The 8,236-nt window shown below is 43.3% G+C and overlaps 1 protein-coding gene across 8 annotated transcripts in view; it reads right to left on the reverse strand.

Annotated features, from left to right (window-relative positions):
- Positions 1-6,723, reverse strand: part of BCLAF1 (BCL2 associated transcription factor 1) — a 163,949-nt gene extending 157,226 nt beyond the window's left edge. For 2 of the 8 annotated variants that reach the window (XR_003855768.1, XR_003855769.1), the window contains exon 1: positions 6,389-6,723. The gene's annotated coding sequence lies outside the window, so the exon portion shown is untranslated. The remainder of the gene's footprint in view (positions 1-6,388) is intronic. The other 6 variants (XM_029596628.1, XM_029596627.1, XR_003855770.1 and 3 more) reach the window with 5 other exon arrangements.
- Positions 6,724-8,236: the final 1,513 nt, after the last annotated feature.

The raw sequence follows: 8,236 nt of genomic DNA on the forward strand, positions 1-8,236 counted from the left end.
GAAAATAGGATAAAGCATAAGTACTGTCAAGTTAAGTGTAAAACATTGATAAGACAGGCGAAGAGAGAATTTGAAATGAAGTTGGCCACAGAGGCAAAAACTCATAATAAAAACTTTTTTAAATATATCCAAAGCAAGAAACCAGTGAGGGAGTCGGTTGGACCATTAGATGACCGAGGGGTTAAAGGGGCTCTTAGGGAAGATAAGGCCATTGCAGAAAGACTAAATGAATTCTTTGCTTTTTTGTTTACTAATGAGGATGTTGGGGAGATACCAGTTCCGGAGATGGTTTTCAGCGGTGATGAGTCAGACGAACTGAACGAAATCACTGTGAACCTGGAAGATGTAGTAGGCGAGTGACAAATTAAAGAGTAGCAAATCACCTGGAATGGATGGTATGCATCCTAGGGTACAGTTTAGCTGTCTTTAGAGGGTATGGTTAGTAGAGCTTTATTGGCTGATCTGAGATTTCTCTGGGGGACATGTAGTCGTATTGCAGTGTTTAACCAATCAGTATTTTCTTCATTGATTAGTTTGTGAATTGTGCATAGTGTTTCTAACAATGAATTCCAAAGCTTGAGTGAAAAAATGTTCTGATTTTTCTGAATGTGCTTACTAATTTCATGAAGTATCCTATTGTTTGTATTTTTTGAAAGAGTAAATAAATGATTTACATTTACCCATTTTATTCCATTTATGATTTTATAGACCTCTATCATATCCCCCCAGCCATCTCTTCTCCAAACTGAACTTTAATCTCATTAGTCTTTTCTCATATGGGAGCCATTCCATCCCCTTTATCATTTTAATCACCCTTTTCTCTACCTTTTCTATTGCAACTATTATCTTTTTTGAGTTGCGGCAACCAGAACTCCATAATGGAGTTTGGTCTCACCATGGAGAAATACACAGAGGCATTAAGACAATTCACCATTTTATTCTCCATTCCTATCATTCTTTTCAATTTTTGACTGCTGCAGCACACTAAACCAGAGATTTCAAAGTATCGTCCATTATGACACCCAGGTCCTTTTCCTGGGTAGCAACTCCTAATATGGAGCTTAATATCTTGTAACTACACAGTGTGGGTTACTTTTCCCCATGTGCATCACTTCGCACTTGTACATATAACATTTCATCTGCCATTTAAATGCCCAGTCTTGCAAGGTCCTCCACCAAGTTTTCACAATCTGCTTGTAATTTAACAGAATAATTTTGTCTGCAAATTTAATCACCTCACTCGTTTCCCTTTCCAGATAATTTATAAATATTAAAAAAAACAGCAGTCCCAGTACAGATCCCTGAGACACACCACTGTTTACCCTTTTCAATTCAATCCTTTTCTGTTTTCTATCTTTTAACCAGTTTGCAATACACAATAGGACAGTGTCTCCTATCCCATGACTTTTTAAATTTATCAGGAGTCTCTTATAGGGCATTTTGTCAAACACCTTCTGAAAATCCAAATACACTATGTCCACCAGCTCACCATTATCCACATTAAATAAGCCCCTTCAAGAAAAAAAAAAAAGCATAGCAGATCAGTGAGGCAAGATTTCCCTTGTGTAAACTATGCTGTAGTCTCCCTCCTCCCCCTACAGTGCAGTTCTCTCACCATCCCCTGCTCCCCCTACACACTTCTCCTGTTGTGTTTTCTTACTGGCTTTCCTTCCTGGTACTGCTCCTTCTCCCCTCACCCCCAACATCCAGCCTTCTCATTCTCTTCCATTCACTAGCCTCTTCCTTGTAGTCCTGCAGATGGACACCATGGCCTCCTCTGATTAAGGCAAGAGACACTGTCTCTTATCCCGACTTTAAACTCTTTCTGCCAGCTATGAAAATTGACTTGCTCCAGGAGAATGGATTTTTCAAATCTTACATATTAGTATTATATTCTAGCTACTTCAAACCACAGAAAAATAAGTGAAGATATACTACAGTTGCTTTCTGCTTAGTTACCAATAAAGAAAGTTAGAGGGAAGGGGTTGATAAAGTTTGGGGCAAGGGTTATTCATCCAACTGCTACCTGGTAACATAGGTCATCTGGCAACAAAAGTTCTCTCTAAGCCAAGCAGTTTTGGTCATCCTTCTCCTCCTCTCCACATCTCTTGGGGTGCAAAATCGGCGCCTATAATATACGCCCAAGTATTGGGCGCCTAGCTAAAATATGCGCCCAGCTAATTTCGGGCGCCTAAAGTATGCGCTTAGTTTAATTTGTGCGCTCGATCAGGCGGCGGGCGGCGAAGAAAGCCAAGATGGCGACGGCGAGCGTGTGGGCAATATGGCGACCTCCTTAGAGGGTCTCCACGTGGGCAGACCCTGCTCCTCCTCGATCTTCGGAGACCGTTTAAATAGAAGATGTATGCCTTACCTTGTCTTCGGCGCTTCCCGGTTGCGACCCGGGCGGTCTCCGGCTGCGGGGGGAGAGGGTAAATACCTTCACTGCCGCGCTTGAGGGGATGCACCCGCTGCCTCTCAGCCGCGCCTGAACTCCTCTCGCTCGGGGGCTAAGTCCTCGCCGCGATTCGGCTCCGGACCGAGGCTGCCTCTGTGCCACGCCCGAACCCTTCTCGCTCGGGGGCTAGGTCCCTGCCGCGATTCGGCCACCGGACCGAGGCTCTTACCTCCGAGGGACCACGGAAATCACCTCGGGAAACTCAACTGGGGGAGGGACCCGAGGGTATCACCGCAGGAGTGCGGGGCTCGTCTTCAGGATGTTTTTGTTCTTTAATTTTGTTCTAACACTGGGCGAGCGTGAAGATAGCTCCTAACTGCTTTGGAGACGGAAAAATACTGAGAATCTGCACTTCCTGCAGGGGTATATGTACTAGGTGCTGACATCAGATTGAAATCTGATCCGTCTCCAACTGCTAGCATGAGTACACTATACCCACTGGTCCTAAGTCCATCTGCTACACACTAGGAAACACTTGTCAACTCTGGCAGACAGCAGATGAAATCATGAGACTTGTCTGTTTGCCACAGCACCACAATGCATATTTTCAATGCCTAGATGCAATCCACATATAGTAGTACAATTTGAACAAATGTATTTATTTTTTCATCTCTCCATTTCAGTTTCACCTTTTTCTATCATAGGTTCCACAGAAGGACCTTGTGAGACCAGGAAACTAGGCAACTGAATGGCAGATGAAATTTAATGTGGGAAAGTGCAAAGTGATGCACATAGGGAAAAATAATCCTAATTACAGGTACAGGATGCTGAGTCCTTGTGGACAAGACGTTAAAATCCTCAGCTCAGTGCATAGCAGCAGTCAAAAAAAGCAAACAAGGCTAGGAATGATCTGAAAAGCAATGAAAAATAAAACAGAAGATATAGAGCCATTGTATGACTGCACCTTGAGTACTGTTTCAAGAAAGACATAACAGAACTAGAAAAAAGTACAGAGGATGGCAATAAAAGGATTGCAACAGCTCTCCTATGATTAGAGGCTGTGCAAACTAGGGCTCTTCAGCTTGGAAAACAGATGGCTTTGAGGAATCTTGGTAGAGGTTTATAAAATCATGAGCGAGATGGAGTGGGTAAAAATAAATAAATAAAATTTAAAACAAAAAAAACACATAAGGATGGTTATTTACCTTTTCAAATAATATTAAAACAAGGGGACACTCCATGAAACTAACCACCAGCAGATTCAAAATAAATCATAGAAAACACTTTCACTCGGCGCACAATCAAGATGGAATCTATTTACAGAAGATATGATCAAGAAGACTAACATACCAAGGTTTAAGAGAGGTTTGGACAAGTTCCTAGATGAAAACTCCATAACATTCAGGCCGATACAGTACAGTGTGCTCCACTGGGGCGCACTGTTAGCCCGCACGTTTGACAAGCTATTTTTATGCCTTATACAATAAGGGGTAATAGCCCGTCGAAAACGCGCTGCCAACCCCCCCCCCAAAAAAAAAAACTAATAGCACCCGCAACATGCAAATGCATGTTGATGGCCCTATTAGTTATTTCCGCGTGATACAGAAAGTAAAATGTGCAGCCAAGCCACACATTTTAATTTCTGCAGGCAACGGGAAAGTGTACAGAAAAGCAGAAAAAACTGCTTTTCTGTACACCCTCCGACTTAATATCATAGCGATATTAATTCAGAGACCCCAAAATTAAAAAAAAAAAATTTTTAAATCGGCTGGCGGCCTGCGGGTTGAAAGACGGATGCTCAATTATACCGGCGTCCGTTTTCCGAACCCGTGGCTGTCAGCGGGTTCAAGAACAGACGCCAGTTAAATTGAGCGTCGGCTGTCAAACCCACTGACAGCTGCCGCTCCTGTCAAAAAGGAGGTGCAAGGGACGCACTAGTGTCCCTAACGCCTCCTTTTACCGCAGGCCCTCATTTGCATACTGGATCGCGCACCCAAGAGAGTGGCCTGGGCGCACGTTGGAAGAGCGGGTGCTCGCCTCGGAGCACCAGCTCTCCCGCAAATTTTTACTGTATCGGCCCGATTATTAGCCAAGCAGACTAAAGAAAACTGCTACTATTCCTGGCAGTGAGTAACAGGAATTAAACCTATTTTATGGGATCTGATTGACCACTGTCAGAAACAGGATGCTGGGCTCGAGGGCCTTTGGTTAGACTCAGCATGGCAATTCTTATGTTCTTAAGAGTCCACTCCATTTTCCCAGGGTGACTTTTTCCCCCCTAATATCTGCACTCTCTTCATCTATCCTCTCCCTTCTTTCACTCTCACCCTCAAAGTCATCTCTCTGCATTTATATATTAAAGAAACTTCATAATAAGGGATTTGTACTCTTCTGAATACTTCCCTTATCAATCACAACTGTACTGAATTTTTAAAAATACTAATCTTGCTGCTAGAAAGAAAAATCTGCCCCATATTTTCCTTTCAGATTTCTTCTATTTACCATTCACTATTTTATCTGAAACCAAGACAATATTATTCTTATTGTCTCAAATATCATTATGACCTTTATGATTACAATCACAAGAAAGATTAGCATTCTAAAAATATATGGAGCTTGACAAAAAGGCAATGCATACAATCATAATCATCAATATAGTAACATTTCTTCAACTATAATAGTAACACTGGAGCCAGTCTTGTAACTTAGTCTCTCCATCACACTATTAATTTTCTGAATGCTAAATTTCACTATCACAAGCCTAGTATGAAAGCTAAGCAACTAAATGAAGTTTGTGCCGGTCCACTTGCTTCAGGAAAGTTTTAATTTCCAAAACCTATTCTAAGTAGGATTTAGCATATATATCTTGGAGATAAAGTGCACAGTACCTAGCCTCCCACCACCAGATACCCTTTTGACAGTCTCCTGTCAGAAGGCAAGTAGTGGTACTGATAAATTATGCAAGCTAATACAGCAAAGGATGTCAACAACTAGATCATATTAAACACAAAAGGCAAGATTTAATTAGACTATACAAAGTTTATCCTCAAAGACAAGCGGGTGGAATTAAATTAGTGGGGGGAGGCAGGGATTGAGGATTTTCTTAAGTAACTGTTACTAAGTTACATAAAATATCAAGCCACGTCTATATCGGAATATATATATAGACTTTCCAAGAAAAAAAACCTCATTTTAGGATTAGGTGGCGGCATGCTGGGTAAAGCACAGAGCGCAGTTTACACCAGAGGCCCCTTACTGCATCCTCGGACAGCAGGAAGGAAATGGACACGGAAGAGACCGAGGAGATATTGGCTTCTTTAATAGCTTGTATCGTTCATTACTAGAACATCCTTCACTTTTTATGGGGGGGAGAAAGACTCCTCCATGCCATCCGCCTTCACTTGTACAGGACTATATTTAAAGTAAGTAACAGGGCCCTTACCACGCACTCGTTCACAAAACACAGACACACAAACTCTCAGGGCAGGAGACTTTGACCCTCTCAGGAGCAGGAAGCACATCATGCAGCAGAGGGGGAAAAAAAAAAAAAAAGTTAGGCCCGCGCACACTCGCTCACACATTCCGGACAGTAGCGAATCTCTCTCCATGGAGACGAGACCCGGCGCGAGCTCAGCGCGCGGACAAAAAGTACGGGGAGGGGGAGGGAACGGGAAGGCGCGCGAACACTGGAGGGAGAGACGACCTGCAGAGGAGAGAATCGAATGCCAACGGGCATCGACGACAGAGCGAGAACACGGACCCTGCCCAACGCGCACGAGACACCTCTCGCTCGCTGATCCCGGGCGGCGGCGGCGGCTCCCTCTCCCTGGAGACGAGAACCGGAGCGGACAATGAGGCTAAAGAGTAGGGGGGGGGGAGAGAACGGGAAGGGCGCGCGAACACTGAGAGAGAGAACCGAATGCCAACGAGCATCGATGACAGAACAAGAACACGCACGAGAAGCCTCAGCAATCCCCCTGGGCCGCCTCTCACCTCCGGCTGAAAGCTTCAGCTGCTCTCACGCAACTCTGCCGCCATTTCCCGTCGTCCTTCTGCGACAAGAGGAAGCAATGGGCAACAGCCAGTCGCAAGGCGCAGACTCGAGCGCCCGCTCAGCGGATGACGTCAGAGTTCCCGGTGGGCCGTGCGGGCTCACCAATGATGGACGCGGAGTGACACGTGACGAGGTGACCCTAGGCTGCCGGAGGTCTGCCGGGCTCTCTGGCGGGACACGGGCAGTATCCTGACTAAGTCCAGTGCTCTGTTAAAAGCAACAGGCCTAGGAGAAAGAAAATACTTCCACCCACTTATTCTTCCTAAGAATCATCAAGATCCTGGTCCAAGGCATATAGGGATTTTACACTAACAATTTCTCAAATGTGTCCCTTTTATGTATTTTGTTTTTAATGTTATTCAGACAATGCAAAATGTTGCTAATGGTAATGAATACATATAATCATAAAATGTTGCAGTACCAAACTGCAACTGATACTCAGATTTTTCTCACATTTATCCCATATTAAGGTTGCCAACTCCAAGGGAAAGCTCCCTAACATCTACATATAAAAGGGCTGCCCACTTTTCCACGCCCCCAGGACTGGACACGTGAGGGCGGGGCAGAGGGCCTCCCCCTCATTTGCATTAATATACTTCCGTCCCACCTGAATCTGCTTTTTTTTTTCTTTTCTCGTCCTTTGGTTTCTTCTGCTACTGTTGTCTCTTTTCCTTTTCCTATGTCTGTATACAAGGAAAACTAAAACCAACCCGATTATAGATGTGCTGTGAGGAGTAATAATATATTTACTCTGAGCTAATATTTTAAAACTCTTATTCGAAAACTTTCAAATTTTCGCCAAGTTTTTAAAGAGAAAAAGGTATTTCACTTTTTTTTTAGAACCGGTTAGCAAACTACCTGAGGTGTGCATTTGCATATGTATTATTTACAGGGTAATGAGCTGACAGCCTGCATGCAGTCAAGAGTTTCTCTTTCAGTCTCTCAGTGCAACAATAGAGGAGGGCCCTTGCCACTTAGCTGCTCCTCATGAGTAATCTGAATTAAAAGTGTAGTATAGTGAATCTTCCATAACAAAATACCATGAACTGCCAGCACTCAAATAGTAACAACCCTATTTATGAAAAGGCAACACTGCAGATAGTATACCAAGACCTAATACATCACCTATGGGGAAAAATAGAACAAGTCAAGCTGCTATAAATCCCTACACAGAAACTGCATGATAGCAGAAACCTCACCTCCATCAAACATGCAGAACACAGACAAATCCTCACCAAATACAGAATAAAAACAATCATAAAGTATAAATAAAAAAAATTAGTTGAAAACTGAAATGGAAACAGCAACAAGCCAGACTCTGTATGCAGTGCAACAGTGCAAGAACAGAAATATCACCATTCTTTATAAGACATCAAACAAAATCAATATAAAACAATAATATTAGTAACTCCATATTAATAAAAAGAATAAATATTTCAAAATAGCCAATGAATAGATTAGCATTCAATAACTAAACATATAAACATTTTTACAAATTTTTCAAACACCAATAAATATTTCAAAATAGCAGACATATCAAACCCCCTAAATAATTAAACACAATAAGGATAAAAATAATCTCCCACTTTCTAGACCTGTCACCCTGAGATTGTTGTGGACTGAGGGGGGGAGGGACATAAACTTTCTCCCACACACAAAATGTTACATGCCCCGCCCGCAGCCATCCTGCACACGGGCCTGCTCACCTTCATGGTTCCACAGCGGGTCCCGGGACGACCTCCCTCGCGGTAGTTGCAAGTCCTGCCAGGCCCCGGCGGCGGCGGTCG

This window comes from Rhinatrema bivittatum, chromosome 3 (genome assembly GCF_901001135.1).
Source record: "Rhinatrema bivittatum chromosome 3, aRhiBiv1.1, whole genome shotgun sequence".
NCBI lineage: Eukaryota > Metazoa > Chordata > Amphibia > Gymnophiona > Rhinatrematidae > Rhinatrema > Rhinatrema bivittatum.